This window comes from Petaurus breviceps, unplaced genomic scaffold, assembly GCF_028583685.1.
Source record: "Petaurus breviceps papuanus isolate PSGF00001 unplaced genomic scaffold, PetGlider_PUasm1.0 90825, whole genome shotgun sequence".
Taxonomy (NCBI): domain Eukaryota; kingdom Metazoa; phylum Chordata; class Mammalia; order Diprotodontia; family Petauridae; genus Petaurus; species Petaurus breviceps.
In genome coordinates, this window is record NW_027187353.1 from 5,711,979 (window position 1) to 5,731,021 (window position 19,043).

General features: G+C 42.5%; 1 protein-coding gene and 1 non-coding gene across 2 annotated transcripts in view; one reads left to right on the forward strand and one right to left on the reverse strand.

The window, feature by feature from the left end:
* TBC1D21 (TBC1 domain family member 21) overlaps nt 1-19,043 on the reverse strand; it is a 247,779-nt gene that overhangs the window by 151,582 nt on the left and 77,154 nt on the right. The gene's annotated exons all lie outside the window — the stretch shown is intronic.
* LOC138148741 (small nucleolar RNA U3) lies at nt 13,165-13,257 on the forward strand. The gene has a single exon (XR_011165139.1). It is a non-coding gene; the product is annotated as a small nucleolar RNA U3 (small nucleolar RNA).

Below are 19,043 nucleotides of genomic sequence, written 5' to 3' on the forward strand. Positions count from 1 at the left end.
GCTGTGCCCTGGGACACAGCTGCTTTGAGCACTGCTTAGAGGGGGAGGATGCCTGAAGAAGACACAAAGCTGGGCAGGGAGGAAGCTCACCATCGACTCAATTGTTCACTTAGTCTGTCGGTCACTCAACAACCATCTATTGAACGTGTCCTGGAAGGATTGTTGTGTGGAAAAGAGATGGGTCTTTTCTGCTTGGCCTCAGAGGGCAAAAGTAGGAGAAAGTAACAGAGGCTGAAAAGGTGCAGATTTCGGTTCCATATAAAAAACCTCCCCAACAATCCAGGTTCCCCACCTAGGTCTTCAGGCAGAGGCTAGGAAGTCCATAGAGAGTTATCTAGCCTCAGGGAGGAGATAGCGAAAGGGCCTCTGAGACACCAACTCTGATTCTATTAAACTGAAGGCTCAGGGCCTTGTTGCAGTCATTTTGGCTTGAGGTGACCTAAACCTGGACAAGATTAGTTACAGTGGGGATAGAAAGGAAAAAACATTTCTAAGGAAAAATCAATAGGGCATGTTAATGGGGAATCCGGAACTGAGAAAGAGGAAATGAAGAAAGAAGAGACATAGACAAGAACATCAGGAATGCAGATTATAAGAGTTGGAGTCGGGCAGATAAGGACATGAAATGAGATGGACAGACTCAGGGAAATGCAGGTAGGTAAAGAGATACGGAGATGGAGGAGAGACATATGCCACTAATGAGGGAGAGAGATTGAAAGGAGAGCACAAGACAGAGAATGAGCAAGAAGGCAAGACCACGAAAATTTTGGAGAAAAGACTAATAGAGACAGAGAAGCAAAGAGAAAGGGAGCCCTGACCCAAACCCCAGGCCTCAGAGTGTTTCAGCTGGAAGAGCCATATTGGTGGTTTACAGGGCAGACCAGATGTTTACATCTCCCCCCCCCCCACCATTACTGCTACGTCAATGATTTATAAACCCTCTCCGGAGTCATTCAGACTCTTCCCAAGCAGCCTAATTAGAAAGGATTTGTCTCCTGCTCATCAGCAGCAAGGGTGGCTGGTCCCCTTGAATGCTTGTCCCTCAGGGCCCCCATCTGCTGGCCTCACCAAGAATTTTTACAGATCATTCTCCTTGACTGGCTATAGCCTCCCCCAGGCCAGTCTTGGGCATCTGGTTTGGTGGGACCACATAGCCAAGAACTAGGGATTACAAATGTATTTAAAGCCCCTCCACCACTATGAGCACTCTCTTACCTGCTTACCTGGAGTGCTCCCATTATAATTTTACCTCTTTGGGCTCACTGTCACTATCTTCAGGATACCTTATTACATTGCAAACCCCCAGTGGGGCAGAGGGGGAATTAGGTAGAATCAAACGTGGTATCTAACTATGTAGGAAATAAGATTAGCAATCATTCTCCTTGACAGGGAAGGTCTGAGAAACCTCAGAGTCCTCAAAGGAGCCCACATGGGAGCTGATAAGAAGATGGTGTCAGAGAGAGAGAAAGAGAGAGAGAGAGAGAGAGAGAGAGAGAGAGAGAGAGAGAGAGAGAGAGAGAGAAATGAAGATCACCAGATCATCAGACATAGGGCTGGAGGAAATGTTCGACACCATCAAATCCAACCCTTTCACTTAATTCTACCCAACATGGATATATGCTTAGAATACTGCCATAGTGGATAGCATTCTGGACTTGGAGGCCCAAAGACTCAGGTTCAAATATTATCTCTGAAAAATTAGCCATAGAACCATAGGGAGATCACAACCTCTATGAGCCAAAGGAAATTCTCTAAGACTTGGGAAGCAGCTCTTACAGTGAAAGTGTGCTGGACATGAAGTCCAAAGATCTGGGTTCAAATTTATGCTCTGTCATTTACTATTTGTGTGACCTTGGGCAAGTCACTTCCCTCCCTCTCAGGCTCAGTTTGCTCAATTTCAAGATGAGGGTATCCGGCTAGTCCAACCTTCTCCAGAGCTAAATGCTCTCTCTGTGTGACCTTGGGCAAGTTTCTTTATCTCCCTCAGCCCATTTCCTCTTCTGTAAAATGAGGAGGTTGGATAACAGTCTCTGAAGACCTTTCCAGATCTACATCTATGATCTTCTTGGAGTAGAGCTGCTCCCACTGAGCAGCAGGCATGGGTGACCATCCCTTGGAACATTGAAGAACCAAGCTGAGCTCCCTGGGGCACGTCTAGTGGTTCAGAGGCTTCCGGTGGCTGGAAGGTTTGCACTCCAGGACGAGAAAGCAATTACCCCATTGGTCACTTGGTTCCTGGAACAGCAGCAGGAGGGGACTGACTCCTAAGTCAAAAAGGTTTTGGTCACTGACCCAGGAAAAGTGACCCACTCAGTGCCCTTTAGCTCTTTCTCTCTTCCTATTTGCCTACTATGGGAGACTATGTGAATCTCTCTCTAGGATGTCTCAGGAGGCAGTCCCTTCCCCCAAAAGCCATAGAGGCTTCATAATATGACAAGACACCAGGCCCCAAGGCTACCTCTTCTCTTTGTGTCTCTTTCTCTAAACACTGGTGACTGAGTGATCACAAGAGATGGACTTTTGATGGCGATGGAAGGGCTGGTTACCCTGGGAGTTTGGGAGTTTCTAGTTTCCTTAGTCAGAGCTGACTTTCCTGTGCCTTTACCCTTCTCAGAGAAGCTGACCGTCAGTGAGAGGATGTTGGGACAGAGCATGGCTGAGGGGAAAGTCCTATGGTTTTTCAGCAGTCCGACTGTTTTCTGTTTTAAGTATCCTCTTCCCCTGGCTTGGACAAGCTTACAAAATGGCAACCATCAGAGGTATAATTTAAACCCAGAGCTTCCAACTCCAGCATCAGCATATCTGTCACTGTCCCACACTACCTCCTATAAGCCAAAGCCATATCTTAGCTTTATGTCTTTATTTAAAAGTAAACATTGTCCCAAGAATTGAGCCAGCTTGGGCGATGGAATCCCACTGTATTCTTGCCCTTTCTTGTACTCCTATTCAAAAAATGTCCATGATTCCCCATTGCCCTCAGGATAAAATCCAAATTCCTCAGCCTAGCACTCAAAGACCTCTACATTATGGCCCCAAATACTAGGATCAGAGACTTTGGGAGTTTGAAAGGGATTATCCAGAAATAATTTTCAATTAAAATCCAAAATGGGGGAAAGGTCACAAGGTCACAAAGAATTAGTGGCAGAGCTGTAGATAAGACACAAGTCTTCTGACTCTCCAGCCAGGATTATTTTCACAATGACAAGTGGTAAAATTTTCTATCCCTAGATACAAATCTTATCTCCACAGTTAGAATCTGAGCTTTTCCAGAGCAGGGTGTGTCCCTTCTGAGTCCACCAGCCAGGAGGGCAGCCTGGTGTAACAGAGTGCTCTGGTCTTGGAGAGACCCTCTGATACTTATCAGCACCATATGGAAGACATTCAATCCTATTGAACCTCAATTTCTGTCTGTCATTTGGGATAATAAATGCATAAATGAATAAGTGTTAACTAAGAGCCAGGCATTCTGATAAGTGTTGGGGATAGAAAGACAAAAGTGAGGGGCGGCCAAGTGGCTCAGTGAGTAAGAGCATCGGCTCCAGTGTCGGGATGACCTGGATCAAATCCGGGCTCAGATACTCAGCACCACACCCAGAAGTAATAACTGGCCGTGTAACCTTGAGCAAGTTACATAACCCCGATTGCTTTTAGAAAGAAAGAAAGAAAGAAAGAAAGAAAGAAAGAAAGAAAGAAAGAAAGAAAGAAAGAAAGAAAGAAAGAAAGAAAGAAAGAAAGAAAGAAAGAAAGAAAGAAAAAGTGAAAAAGCCCCCTGCCTTCAAGAAGATTATTCAAATGGGGTCAAACAACACACATAAGAGATGAGTGGTCAGGGAAGAGTGTTGTGCTCTAGGGAGTCACAGGGCTGAGAAGTGGAGGAATGGGGCTGTTGATTGCCAGGCCTTTTCCAGAAGCAATGATAGTATTGATTTAATTATTTTTCACAGACCAAGAAGTGGAAAGTGGGGGTTGGGGAGCACCAGAGAATAGTACAAGGTTGAGTCCTGAACAACTGTGGAGGCCAGTATGAGGGGTGAGTCAGGGGCTCCCAGGAGAGAAGCAGGAAGTGTCAGCCTGTGTTCATTAAGACAAGATAATAGAAGAATTAGAGGAAAGCAATGCAATTGAAAAAAAGGCCAGCATGCAGCGATGCTAAAGGCTAAGAAAAGGATCATTGCTATTCAGCAGAGGCTGAGAGGCTTCTCTCTTCACGCCATGTATTTTAAAAAGCAGTAGATTTCCATAGCCTTGGAAGGCCTGGAGGCAATCTGGAATGGGAGAGAAGAAAAAAAAAAAGAGGCTTGGAGTGGAGAAAAAAACAAGATGCCAAGAGTTAAAGGAACAAATAAATAAAAATGAGATGGATTTTAATCCTGACTCTGCTTCTTGACTCACTGTATAGTCCTGGCAAAGTCACTGCCCCTCTCTGGGCCTCAGTTTCCCCAATAGCAATGGCAACAATGTCCCCTGACCACCACACTCGGTTATTGGGAGGGTAAAATGCAATGCTGGGGCAGGAGATGACATAATACAAAGGACCCTGATAAAAGTAACCAATCATTAGGCACTTATTAATACATACCGTGTGCCTAGCACTGTGTTTGCTATGAGGGATTCAAAAGCTAGAAGGAATTTACGCTCAAGGAGTTGATGTTCTAACAAGAGAAGCATTATAAGTAATAATAGTAATAGCTAGCATCCATGTAACACATTAAGGTTTACAAAGCACTTTATATAAATTTTCTCACTTGATGTTTACCACAACCCTGTAGTAAGGACTAATGTCACCCCCATTTTTTTGCTTTTTGGAGGGGGGAGGGAAGGGCAATTGGGGTTAAGTGACTTGCCCAAGGTCACACAGCTAATAAGTGTTAAGCGTCTGAGGCCAGATTTGAACTCAGGTCCTCCTGACTCCAGGGCCAGCACTCTACTCACTGAGTCACCTAGCCACTCCAACCCCCATTTTACAGATAAGGAAATTGATCCCCTCTGATTCTAGTGCTTTCCCTCTATTTATTATTTCCAATTTGTCCTGCCTATAGTTTGTCTGGATATAGTTGTTTCCATGTGGACCTGTGATAGTAATGGCAATTAAAGATTCCCCTGTATTGGCTTGGTTTTCAAATTGATTGTATTAAAACCCAGAGTTTGTTAATCCCACCTGTGGGATGGGCTTGTTGATGTGAAAAGAAAGTCCTGAAGTGGGAGGAGCTGGTGATGTAGATTTGGAGAGACAAGAGAGAGGCGGAAGTTCTTTTTGGAAGCAGCACCTCGTGGAGAGGGAGAGACTAAGAGATTGCTGGTGGCCGCTTTGAATTGCCCTGGACTTTTGAGACCTGCCCCCTGAGCTGCCAAGGACTGAGGAGACATGGCTGTTTTGCTGGTACTTTGTCTGTCTGTTTTGATATTATTTTGCCAGATTTGTCCACTAGTGAAAGACTGTCCTGTTGAAGAAGTCCTGGAACCTGGCATTTGGTTAAGAAGGCCTGAGACTGTCCTGCAGACAGAGAGTGAATACTATCCACTGGTGAGGGACAGTACTGAGAGTGAATACTGTCCACTGGTGAGGGACAGTACTGTCGTTGCAGGGGTCTGGAGACTGTCCGGCAGACAGAATGAATACTGTCCACTGGTGAAGGACAGTGCTGTTGTTGCAGGGGTCTGGGAGCCTTTCTGTTGGTTCAGAAGCCCTGAAGAAGGATTTTCTTGTTGTATGTTTACAGAAATCCTGGGAGAGGGCTTTGCTAATGTGTTCAGGGGTTCTAGGACTGTTCTACAGACAGAGGATAAATTCATGAAGGGACTGGCAATGTATCTTATGGCCTTGCTAAGCCTTGTCTCTCCAGGAACTAAGATTGCTGAGAACTTGCCTCTTGTCAAGATGAAGAAAAGACCTCCATTTGGGTATTAAGTGCTGTGTTTAAACTTGATGTAACTCTGGGGTAGATTCAATTGTGATCCAGGGGTGGGGAACTTTTGACCTTTTTGTGTTCTATGGTTGAGCAAATGAATGTATTTTACTTATGTTTGGAAACTAATCTCCATTTAAGAAGAGGGGCTTTGTGGTGGACTTAATTAAGGTATAGCCTAGGGGTGGAGAAGTATTTGGAACAGAGACTTTGTAATTGATTGAATGATTGGAAAGTCCTGGGGTGGGGTAGGCCTTGGAGATGATTTAATCACACTTAGTAAATGCTGTATTTTGAATGATGTCATGTTTTGATCTTCTCTGTTCTGGGTTTGTTACTGAATAAAATAGAGAGCACCTATGCTGGTATTTCGAACCTGGGAAGTTGCCTTTGCTTGGTATTATATTACAGGACCGTCCCAGAATATGAGCTCCTTGGGCACAGAGACTGTCTTTTACCTTTCCTTACACCCCCAGAATTGAGCACAGGGTCTGGTACATAGTAGATGCTTAATAAATGTTTATCGACTGACTGACAGAGATTAAGTGATATGTGCAGGGTTATACAAGTAAATAACTGAGGTGGGATCTGAACTCAGGTCGTCCTGATTCCAAGAGCAGCTGTGCATCCCCCGTACCATCTAGCTGCCTCAACAACACACGCCCCATGTATGTATGCATGAGGGTATACACATGTATACAATACATGTGTAAATACAAAGTAGTTGAGGGCCTTGGCACTAGCTGTGCGTAGGAGGAAGTGTTTGAGTTAAGTTTGAAGGAGGCTAGGGCTTCTGCCAGTCAGAGGAGAAGAGGAGTACTTTCTAGAAATGGAAGAGAGCCTTGGCAAAGGCTTGGAGGTAGGAGATGGGAGACTTAAAGTCAGAAGCTCACGGCTGGAGTTCTTAACTCAGCACCATCCATGCATGCCCTGTGACTTTGGACAGGCCAAGTCATCCATCTCAGCCTTCGTCTGGTGGTAAACATGTAGGATTTAGAGCTGCACAGCATCTCCCAGGTTATCTAATCCATTCCCCTCATTTTACAACTAAGGAAACAGGTTCCAAGAGAAATAGGAAGTCTCAGGGCCAAGGTCCTCTGACTCCAGGTCCAACTCTCTTGCCATTATCCTCGACTGCCCCTATAAAATGGACCTCATGACACTTGGACCACCGACCATTCAAGGTGGTCAGCTGGTCCAAATGAGATAACGCAAGGAAAGCATTCTGGAGCCGTGAGACGAGATTCCATTCACCCTGGAAAGCATGCAGTCTGCCCCACATGGAGGGCACTTTTGAAAGGACCAAATGAGATAGTATTTGTTGGTTTTTTTTTGTTGTTGTTGTTGTTTTTCAAAAAAGTGCTAAAATAAAACTGCTTGGCACATAGTAGGTAGGTACTATATACACATGTATTCCCATCCCTTCCTTTCTCCTCCCACTTTTAGAATTCCAGGCCCCTTCCTTGCCCTTCTTCGAAAAGACTCTGAAAAAATGCGCCTGAGCTCCCCCACCCCATCCCACCCCCAGCCTCCGTGTAGAAGGGATTATAGTTTGGGGACTGGTCCATAAGGGAGAAGTTGGTGTCATGGAAAAAACCTGCAAACGAATCTGAAAGAATTTCTTATTGTGAATTTTCAAACCTCAGAGAATCACAGCCACCAGAGTGAGTTAAGTATTCGTTGTTGTGGTGGTGTATATATTATTTATGAACTGCGGAGTACAGGACACGGCTCACACCAGCTCTTCTGGGCGTGTTTTAAAATATGATTGAATGATTTTTATCTTTTTTGTATTATGGTAGGCCAGAAAGCAGCTCTGGTTTTCTATGCTGGGCCTTTTTCTGCAGCTGTCTGTCTCTCCGTGTGTGTGCGCGCACACACACACACACACATACACACACACACACACACACACACACTCTTACACACACTCACACATACACAATACATATTCACACAGACATACTCTTAAACATACTCACACATACACAATACACATTCACATATACACATACTGACACACATTCATATATACACACATACACAATACACACTCACACACACAATATCCTCCTATTTGCCTTCCACTTCCTTCTTTCCTGAATCCTTCCCTTCATGCCCCATGGTACAGTGGGTACCCCTGTGCAGTTAATCCCTGGTGCTTTTCTGACTATGCCATCAGAGATGAAAAAGTAATCATCCGAACAAGATCCTGGTGAACACCCTGTCCCTTGTCCACCCCTTGAGCAGCTTTGATATGTAGAATATGAAAGCCAGTTGTCCCCACACCAAAGCAGGATGACTGATGAGATTCTAGAGGAGCTGAGGTGCCAGGTCTGGGAGGGCAGCATTTTGCATGGTCATGGATTCAAATTGCTCTTCCTTCTGTGTCCTGAAGTTCATTGTACCTAAAGGCCAGTGATGACATTCTGCTGATTGAGACCCAACTGTGTCTTGGTCTCCAATGACTGAGCACTAAATGTGCCCATTGCCCTGTACTTCCCCCCTCCATTTCCCTGGTTGTCTCAGTTAGGGGCTCAACCCTTCTCTTATGTGGATAATAGAGTGTTAGTGCTTTTAGCATCACTGTCCAATCAGCTTCTTCTGAGAAAGGATTCTAAGGCCCAAACATATCGTCATAGGACTCGGGCCCACAACTAAACCATTTTTTCTGAATGTGTGATGATGAAAAATGTCTGCGCTATGTCATCACTTGTTACCTTCTCCATCAGGAAGGCACAGCTTGGTTGAGAAGGAGGACTTGCAAAAAATAAGCCTTTGTTAGCTCAGGTGGATAATTACCTGTGTCTTATTTGATAAGGATTTATGGTCATGTAGGAAGGAGAGGCTCTCCGTTCATGAACAAGGAAAGCTAAAGGAAAGAATATAAATTGCATCGACTCCAGACACAAAGTTCTCCTTGGTGGATCAGAGCATATTATAATGTTGTTCAATCAAGATTGATTCATTCCATTATAGGATAACCAATAAAGATTAGGGAGATGAAGAAAAATAGAGAGAGAGACAACCCCAGGTACCTCATTATCTGAGAGGCCAGCCAGGAAAATTGAAATGCACAGGTCAAAACAAGAAACTTGATTCAGCCAATCAGTTCCATTTCCTCTCTGAGCTGATATTTGATGCATGATACAAAGAGGAGGTTGGATTTCTCTCCCTTCCTCTCCTGTTCTGGAATTGAGAGGTCTTTGGGGCATCAGTGCTTCCTTCTTCTTGTCCTCTGACTCATACATGACTCTGAACCAAAACATCTCAGTTGCACCCAGACCCAGCTTGAACAACACAGCAGAGTAGACCCAGTCGGCCACCAGTGCCCTCTCTCCATTGGCCAGACTGACCCCACTTTATACCTTTCAGAAGTCCCTCCCTCAGTCTGTGCCCCCTGCCCTGACTGCCCCTGGGACACTAGTGAGTATGGGAAGTGTTGGGGGATTTTTCAGTTTTATTGCTGTCTTTTGCTTGTCTACTAGTCATTTATTAATATATTCTGTGCTCCCTCTACACCTTGACAGCGAACCTTCCATTTAACAAAGAAAAACAATTAAGCAAAATGGATAGACCCAGTAACCTAGACTAAAAATGTATACAGCATCTCATACCCATGCTCTCACACTCTTCTTCAAGTGTTTCATCATCTATTTTCCAGGGCAAAAGTTGATCATTGCAATTAATCAGAGTTTAAATAGAGGGAAATTTAGGTGGTATAAAAACAAAAGATACCAATACAATTTTACTTTTAAAAACCAATTAATCTATCCCGGCTCAGTCACTCAGCACCCACCCAGAAACACCTGGCCATGTAACCTTGAGCAAGTTACTTAACCCCAATTGCTTAAAAAAAACCAATTAATCAGATCTTGTCTGGGGACTCTCCAATGATGAGTCTATTCTTCTCTTCATTTTTATACTGTATTCCCAGCTAGAGCGGAAGCCCCCTGAGGACAAGGAGTAGTTCTCTCTTCTCCTATATCTCCCACAGACTAGGAGTCCCTGAAGGCAGGACCTTGATTTCTTCCTCCTTCTGTCTCCTTCATCAGACTGGGAGATTCCTTAGGTCAAGGACCTGTTTCCTCCCCTTTTTTCTTGCATCCACCAGACTGGGGACTTCCCTAGGGTAGCACATAAGTCTTCTCTTCTCATCCTTTTCCACCAAACTGAGAACTTCCCAAGAGCAAAGGACCCCCTCTTCCTCTTATTTCCTCCCACAGCTTAGCTGAGGACAGGGTTGGACATACAAAGAGAGCTTAGTAGATAACAATAATCATCTCAGCAATAATACCTTACATTTGCATAGGGATTTACTTTTGCAAAGGACTTTCACATCCACTGGCTCATTGAAGGCTCAGAACAACCCCATGAGGAAGGCAGCACCAGTCTCGCATCGAGTGAGCATTGTTTCGGGTCTCTACAATGTACTTGGCATGTATTATTGAAGATGATCATTATCTGAGCCTCTGTCAGATTCTCCCCTCTCCTAAACCTCAGAGTGCTATAGAGGCGAGTTATTACTATTACCAACTCCTCAGTCTGGCATTTAAGTTCTGCCACAATCTGGCTCTACCCTCCCTATTTAGACTTGTTTGCTATGACTCCCTCCCTGCACATGCTCTGGCTTCCAGCCAACTTGGCCTCCTTACCTTTCCCCAAACACCCCGTTCCATTTCTCATCTTCACACATGGAATACAGTCCCTTCCCTTGCCCCTCACCCCATCTCCACATCTCACAATATTTCTCTTCTTATAAGACCCACCTCAGGAATCCCCTCCTCCCAGGCATTGATGCTTTCTCCCTCCTTGAATTATCTCACAGTTACTGATGTGTGTTCCTGTTGTGGATCCTTATAGCTCCCCCAATAACCTTCTTAATGTTCTACTCTTCCCATGGCATCCCTCTATCATCCAACAGCTTCCCATTGTCCACTGGAGAAAATATAAATTCTTGATCTTGGCATTCAAGGTGTTCTACAACTTGGCTCCTGAGACTGCTTGCACTGGAATCAGAACATTTGAGTTCAAATTGTATCACTTACGTTTATGTAATGAGGATGATCAAGGGAATCCCCATGACCTCCATCTGCAGACAGGGTTACAGCCCCTAGAAGTCTGAGCAGGAGGCTGTCCTTTTTTTTTGGGGGGGGGGGGGCGGGGCAGGCAGGTGCCTTGCTAAAGGACATACAGCATCTTTCTCATCCTGGAAGTTCATTCTACCCTATAGTCCCTTCTCTGATTGGTTGGTTCATTCTGGAATCTCCATTTTAAAAGGAGTGCCCAGGCTAAGCATGTCTTCATTTCTCTTGCAGCACCACTATAGATGTTCTCCTCCCCACAAGAGCGAATTCTCTCTCCCCCTCCCCCCCATTGCTCCCTCCCTGCTTTTAGGATGCCTTATATGTCTCCTTACATTAGAATGTAATCTCCTTGAGTGCAGGGACTGTTTTACTTTTTTTGTTCTTTAAACAGGGTCCATATACTAAAGTACACTTAATAAATGTTCTGTGGCTGGAACTGACTTCTAAACTTGAGGTTTCTGGTTGCTCTTTTGTGTGACCTTGAGCAAATTTTTTAAGTCTGCACCTCAGTTTCTTCATTTGTGAAACAGGGGACAGGAGGATTGAACTACATAGCTCCTGACGTCCTTTCCAGCTCTGAATTACAGGATCACATATTTGGAGCTGGAAGGGATCTTTAGGACCATCGAGTCCAACCCTTTCGTTTTTCAAACGACAAAAATGAGGCCCAGACTATTTAAGTGACTTGTCCAGGATCACACAGCTAGGAAGTAGCTGAGTTGGGATTTGAACTCATGTTCTGTAGCGCCAAAGTCAGCTCTTCTCACCACACTGAACTGCCTCTTTCTGACGTCACCCCCCAAATCCACTCCTCACCATCCTGCTTAGACTCTCCGTCCGTTCCTTTAAAACAAGATCACGTCATATATGCAGAGGCTGCGTGATAGGAACTGAGTTTGAATCCTGACTCTGCTGCTCACTACCTGTGTAACCTCAGGAAAGTATCTGAAACACTCTGGGCCCCAGTTTCCCCATCTGTAAAAAGGAAGGATTAGATTCACTGATGTCTGAAGGTCCTTCACCTCTCCATCTGTGATCCCACATCCTTATTCACCCAGAACCTAGCATAAGAAGACCTCACACATGGAAGGTGTTTATTGAGTGTTTTTGAATAAATGAATATAATAAGAGATTAGGAAGGGAAAAGATGAGAAATAACACATTAAAAGTGTTCTGTTGATGAAGAATTTTATAATTACCACAGTGAGGGCCACCCCCATTTTCCCTTGTGCAGCATCAGGAGATCTCCCTGACAGAGTGAACCAAGAGACAAAGGGTCAGATAGGGTCAGGGAGATGATGCATGATGTTAATAATTGGAGAGACAACCTGAACCACCCCGCGGCCTCCCTCGAGCGGGCTGTCTAGTCCCGTTTGGGATGGCCTGAGTGACGGCCAGTCCTCTGTCTTCTCATGGGAGCCCAGTGTGGGGGGCAGCAGTACAGGGAAAAGATGGGAACCAGCTCTGGGCCTCCTCCATATGAATACACACCACATTTGTGGAGCTGTCAGCTGGTCTTCCTGGGCTGGCAGAGGACACAGGCTTGCTTTAGGAGAAAGATCTTTGCTGAAAGTTGTGCACTTGTATTTCTCCTGGCCTTAATCATTGCATTGCTGAGAAAAGCAAAGTCTTTCACAATGGTTACTGTGTATAATGTTCTTCTGGTTTCACCCACTTCATTTTGCATAAGTTCATGTAAGTCTTTCCAGGTTTTTCTGCAAGTCTCCTGCTCATAATTTCTGACAGCACAACAGTATTCCATCACAATCATATACCACAGTTTGGTCAGCCATTCTTGAATTGATGAGCATCCTCTTGATTCCCAATTCTTTGCCCACACAAAAACAGTTGTTATAAATATTTTTGTTTATATAGGTCCTTCTTTGCTTTTTATCTCTTTGGGGTATAGAACTAATGATAATATTTCTGGGTCAAAAAGTATACACAATTTGATCTCACTTTGGGCATAGTTCCAAATTGTTCTTGAGAATGGTTAAATCAATTCACAACTCTACCAGCAATGCATTAGTGTCCCAATTTTCCCACATCTCCATCAACATTTGTCATTTTCCTTTTCTGTCATATTAGCCAATATGATAGGTGTGAGGTGATACTTTGGAGTTGTTTTAATTTGCATTTCTTTAATCAATAATGATTTAGAATGTTTTTCAAAGACTATACTATCAGGGATCATTTCTATAGTATGTTACTAGAACGTTTTTCATATGAATATAGATAGCTTTGATTACTTTGTCTGAAAATGCCTATTCATATCCTCTGACCATTTATCAATTGGGGAATAGCTCTTATTTTTATAATTGACTCAGTACTCTATATTATTTGAGAAATGAGGCCTTCATTAGGGAAGCTTACTGTAAAAAAATTTTTTCACAGTTACAATTAATATTTTTCCCTCCATCCTACTGGCCCCCTGTTTATCCTGCTCTCTCTTTCTCCTTCCATCTTGTCTATCCTCAAAAGTATTTTGCTTCTGACTATTTCCAATCAGCCTTCCCTTTTATGAGCACCCCACACTTCTCTTATCCCCCTGTTTTCCTACTTTTCTTTATGGTAAGATGGATTTCTATACCCAGTTGAGTGTGTATGTTATTCCTTCTTTAAGCCAATTCCAATAAGAGTAAGGTTCACCCACTTCCCCTCCACTTCCCCCATCTTTCCCTCCATTGTAAAAACTCTTTTGTGCCTCTTTTATGTGAGATAATTGACCTCATTCTACCTTTCATTTCCCCTTCTCTCAATTCTTTTCTCTTTCTCACCCCTTAATTTTATTTTTTTAGACATTCACCCCCATCATATTCAATTCACACCAGGGCCATCTGTCTATGTATACCTCTTCTAACTGCCCTATTAAAGAGAAAGTTTTTAGGAGTTACAAGTATCATCTTCCCATGTAGGAATGTAAACAGTTTAACCTATTAAATCCCTTAGAATTTCTCTTGCTTGTTTACCTTTTTATGTTTTGCTTGATTCTTGTATTTGAAAGTCAGATTTTCTATTCTGCTCTCATCTTTTCATCAGGAATGCTCGAAAGTCCCCTTTCACTGAATATCCACTTTTTTCCCCTAAACAACTGGTCTCAGTTTTGCTGAGTAGGTGATTCTTGGTTATAATCCTAGTTCCTTTGCCCTCTGGAATATCATAGTTCAAGCCCTCTTATCCTTTAATGTAGAAGCTGCTAAATCTTGTGTTATCATGATTGCAGCTGCATGATATTTAAATTGTTTCTTTTTGGATGCTTGATTTTTTTTTCCATGACCTGGAAGCCCTGGAATTTGGCTGTAGTATTCCGGGGACTTTTCGTTTTGGGATCTCATTCAGGAGGTGATTGGTGGATTCTTTTCATTTCTATTTTACCCTCTGGTTCTAGACTATTAGGTCAGTTTTCCTTGATAATTTCTTGAAAGATGATGTCTAGGTTCTTTTTTTTATCATGGCTTTCAGGTAGTACAATAATTCTTAAATTCGCTCTCCTGAATTTATTTCCCAAGTAAATTGTTTTTCCAATGAGATACTTCAAATTTTCTTCAACTTTTTCATCCTTTTAATTTTGTTTGATTGTTTCTTGATGTCTGGTGGAGTCTAGCTTCCACTTGTTCAATTCTAATTTTAAGCCATTATTTTATTTATTGAGCTTGTGTACATCCTTTTCTATTTGGCCAATTCTATTTTTTAAGGAGTTCTTTTTCTCCAGTGAATTTTTGTATACCTATTTCCATTTGGTCATTCTGATTTTTTATGGAGTTCGTCACTTCAGTAGATTTTTGTACCTCTTTTGCCATTTGGTCTATTCTGTTTTTAAGATGTTATATTCTTCAGTATTTTTTTTGTACCTTCTTCATTAAGTTGTTTACTCTTGACTCTTCTTTCATGATATTCTTGCTTCTCTCATTTCTTTTCTCAATTTTTCCTCTATTTCTCTTATTTGATTTTTAAAATGCTTTTTGCACTCTTCCAAGTATTGGGGTGGGGGAGTGGTGAGATGAATTAACATTTTTCTTTGAGGATCTGAATGTAGTGCTTTTGACTTTGTTTTCTTCTGAATTTATTTTGATCTTCCCTAGTAGCATAGTAACTTTCTATGGTCAGGATTTTTGTTGTTTTTGTTTGTTCATTTTTCTAGCTATTTCTTGACTGTTAAATTTACATTAAAGTGGAGCTCTGCTCCCTGGGTGGAGGGGTCAGTGTCCCAAGCTCAAGGTTTTTTGTGTAAATGTTTTCACAGCTATTTCTGGGGGTCTGTACTCTTTCAGTTCTTCCAACATGGTATGATCTAAGGAGAGGTATTTTTACTACTCTCCTGGTCTGTGCTATGCATAGTCTGTGAGCAATCACAACCATCCTTTTCTTCCTTGGAACTGTGACTGGGGTTCCCACTCCCCTGTGACCACAAGCTCTAGTGTGCTACTGCTCCTCCTCACCCTGGGACTGTGACCCAGTACTGCAACCTGGTTCCAAATGTGGAAAATACAATAGAGTCCTGCCCTCAGTGCAAGCAAAGGGACCCCTATAATCTCTTTCTGACCACTTGTCCAGCTCCCTTACCATCTGTAGACTAAGAGTCTTGGAAGTAACCACTGCTGCTGCTCATTTGGTCTCCCCCAAGGCCTGCTCCTGGTTTGTTAGACTGTATTCCACTCTCACCCCAGTGTGATAGAACTTTTCTGAAGACCCTCTAAGTTGTCTTGGGCTGTAAAATTACTTCATCCCATCTTTTTGTGGGTTCTGTAACTCTACAATTTATTATTTAGGTGTTATTTAAGTTGTCTGGAGGGGAAATTTGGGAGAGCTCAGGAAAGTCTTTGCCTTTTCTCCACCATGTTGGCTCCACCCTCCAAAAACAAATATTAGAAATTGTTTTACATGTAATTGAGAAGAAATTAAATAGAAATATAAAAAATAAAGAATTCAGGGAAGCAATAAGACTTAAACTGATACAGAGTGAAGTAAGTGGAACCAGGAAAACATTATATATAATGATCTCTAGGATATTAATGAAAAGAAAAAAAAAAACAAGATGTAACGGGGCATGTTGTAACTTTAATTACCAAGTTTAGTCCCATGGAAATTGAGAAAAATTTTACTCCTTACCTTTACAGAACTAGGGGACTAGGGAAGTAGACTATTGTATATACTGTCAGACATAGCTGATGTGTTGATTAGGTTTTTTTTACTTTGCTTTTCTTCTTCCTTTTTCTTTTTAAATCTTTATTATAGGCTCACTGAATAGAAGGGAAAAGAGGGGGCTATTCAGATAAAAGAGAATCATAAATATAAATAAATGAAATAAAAAATAAATGAAAGTAAAAATATCAATAAAAACAATTTTTAAAAAATTACAAGAGAAAAAGAAAAGAAAATTTACTTCCCTCCTTTCATTAAAGAGATGGGAGTCTATGGATGTGGAGGGTCATATATATGTGAAACATAATCAACATGTTGTTTTTTGCAGATGTGTTGTGAATTTGGGATTTTTGTTATTGGTTTGTTTGTTTTTTTTTATTCTTTGATGCCATGGAAAGCTCTGTAGCTGGGGAGAAAAGACATATTAAAAAATGAATATAATATAAAAACAGAAACAAAAGGCATTAACAAAGCTGGCAAAAAAAAATATTCCTTTAAAAGACCAAATTTGAGCTCATTCCACAATAAGGAAGGGCAATTGGTCGATCTGTCCATTTGCTTTTGATGTAGCTTTAATTCCAAGAGTCAAATGAGAATTTATGTGAGTGATTGATTCCCAATGCCAGCATCACAGGTCAGGGTCATGTCAGACTAGAAACCTGGACTGGTCCTAAGTCTGAAGAATGAAATGCAAGGAGGGAAGGAAACTCAAGCACTCCTGGGGAAATCCAAACCCAGAGTCCTGTCCCAGTGACCTGCAAAATGAAGCACACAAGCTAGCCAGAACTTCTCCCTCCCTTCTTCATTTTTCTCATGTCTTTGGAGCTCCAACACTGGTCTCTTATTTATGCAAAACTCAATAAACAATTACCCAAGCCAAAGCATGGAGGATTTAGGAAGCAATTTTGTTCTCCCTGTTTTTCAAGGGAAAGAGAAATACATGTCATCACAGAAAGGAGAAAAGAAATTCAGATATGACTATCTTGGCCAAGTGTGGAGAGAAACAGTAGGTATTGAATGATGACAAACAACTCACACTTCTAGAACACTCCAAAAAAGCTCAAAAAAGGGCTTTCTTCAAAGCCATCAAGTGAGGTGGCTTGTCATGGGTATGCTAGTAAATGGTTAACAACCAGCTCTCTGGAGGGGAAAATGTAAACATGACACACTTTTAAGTTTTATCTACACTATTAAAATGTTCTTTGTCACTTTTTGAAGTGTAGACCATCAACCAAACAATAAATCAAGCCTAGATTTGTAGTATTCACCAATTTTCAAGATATAAATGCTTGCACTGAAAATTTAACAATTGACTTTTATGAGAACCAGTTGGAGCTCACTCCAGCACACCACCTAGGTGGCACAAATTACCCTCATCTTATAGGGGAAGAAACTGAGACTCAGCAAGCCACTGAAAAATCAATAAAGTAGAAAGTGATAGAGCCAGGATGCAAAAACAAAGTCTAATGATTCCTGGTCTGCTGATCTTTCCACTTCCCCATGATGCTTTTTTTTTAAAGACTAGTATCTTTCAGGCTAGAAGTACTTGAGGTACTCACAGACCTAATTCTTTTTTTTCTTTTTTTTTTTTTAAGCAATCGGGGGTAAGTAACTTACTCAAGGTTACATGGCCAGTTATTTCTGGGTGTGGTGCTAAGTGTCTGAGCCCGTGATTCGATCCCCAGGTCATCCCGACACTGGAGCCAGTGCTCTTACTCGCTGTTCTACCTGGCTGCCCCTAGAAATGAGGCTCTTTACTTTTTTTGTGTAGGGCAATTGGGGTTAAGTAACTTGCTCAAGGTTACATGGCCAGGTGTTTCTGGGTGGGTGCTAAGTGTCTGAGCCCGGATTCGATCCCCAGGTCATCCTGACACTGGGGCCTGTGCTGTTACTCATTGTGCTACCTGGCCACCCCTCACAGACCTAATTCTTACTTCTGACTGGCATGGGAGCTTTGACCTGCTCCATTTCTGAGTTGGTGTGATTCACCTTCTTTAGGCACCTTTGTAGCTACCCACTCACAGAAATTCACTCTATCGAGGCCGATCTTAATTCAGATGCCCAGTCAGCATCATCCACTACAGCTCAGAATTCCTGAGCTCAAGAGAGCCACCAGCCTCAGCTTTCCCAGGGGCTGAAATTACAGGTATATGTTACAGCCCAGCAATACAACACTTCTAAAGGAAGGTGCTTTAAAGGACTTACCAGGATAGATTGCAGATTCCTAGCTAGGACAGATCTCAGTAATTTTGTAGTCCAGTCACTTTGTATCTGAGACAACCAAAGCCCAGAGAGGTTAGGTGCTTTACTCAAGGTCACATGGATAGTAAGGGACTGGAGCCCACATCCTCCATCTTCAGATCTGTTGACTTTCCATTGCACCATCAATCTGACAAAGTAAGAGGACTAGATGCTGTATTTTCACTGACTTCCCCCATACCTTAAAATCTCTTCCTCCTCATCTTTGACTTGACTGCCTTTGCTTCTTCAAGACTCAGCTCCAGTCCCACCTTCTATAAGACATCTCTCCCAACCCCCTTTAATGCTTGTGCCTTAGCTCCGATTTTCTTTATCCTATACATATTTTGTTTGAATATACATGTTGTCTTCCCTATTAAAATGTGAGTTTCTCTGTGGGGTGGCCAGGTGACTCAGTGAGTAAGAGCACTGGCCCCAGAGTTGGGATGACCTGGGATCAAATCCGGGCTCTGATACTTAGCACAACACCCAGAAGTAACTGGCCGTGTAACCTTGAGGAAGTTACTTAACCCCAATTGCTTATAAAAAAATGTGAGTTTCTCAAAGTCAGAGAATATTTTTGCTTTTCTTTATGTCTTCAATACTTAACCCAGTGCCCAGCACATAGTATGTGCTTAATAAATGCTTGTTAACTTGACTGTACAAGGAT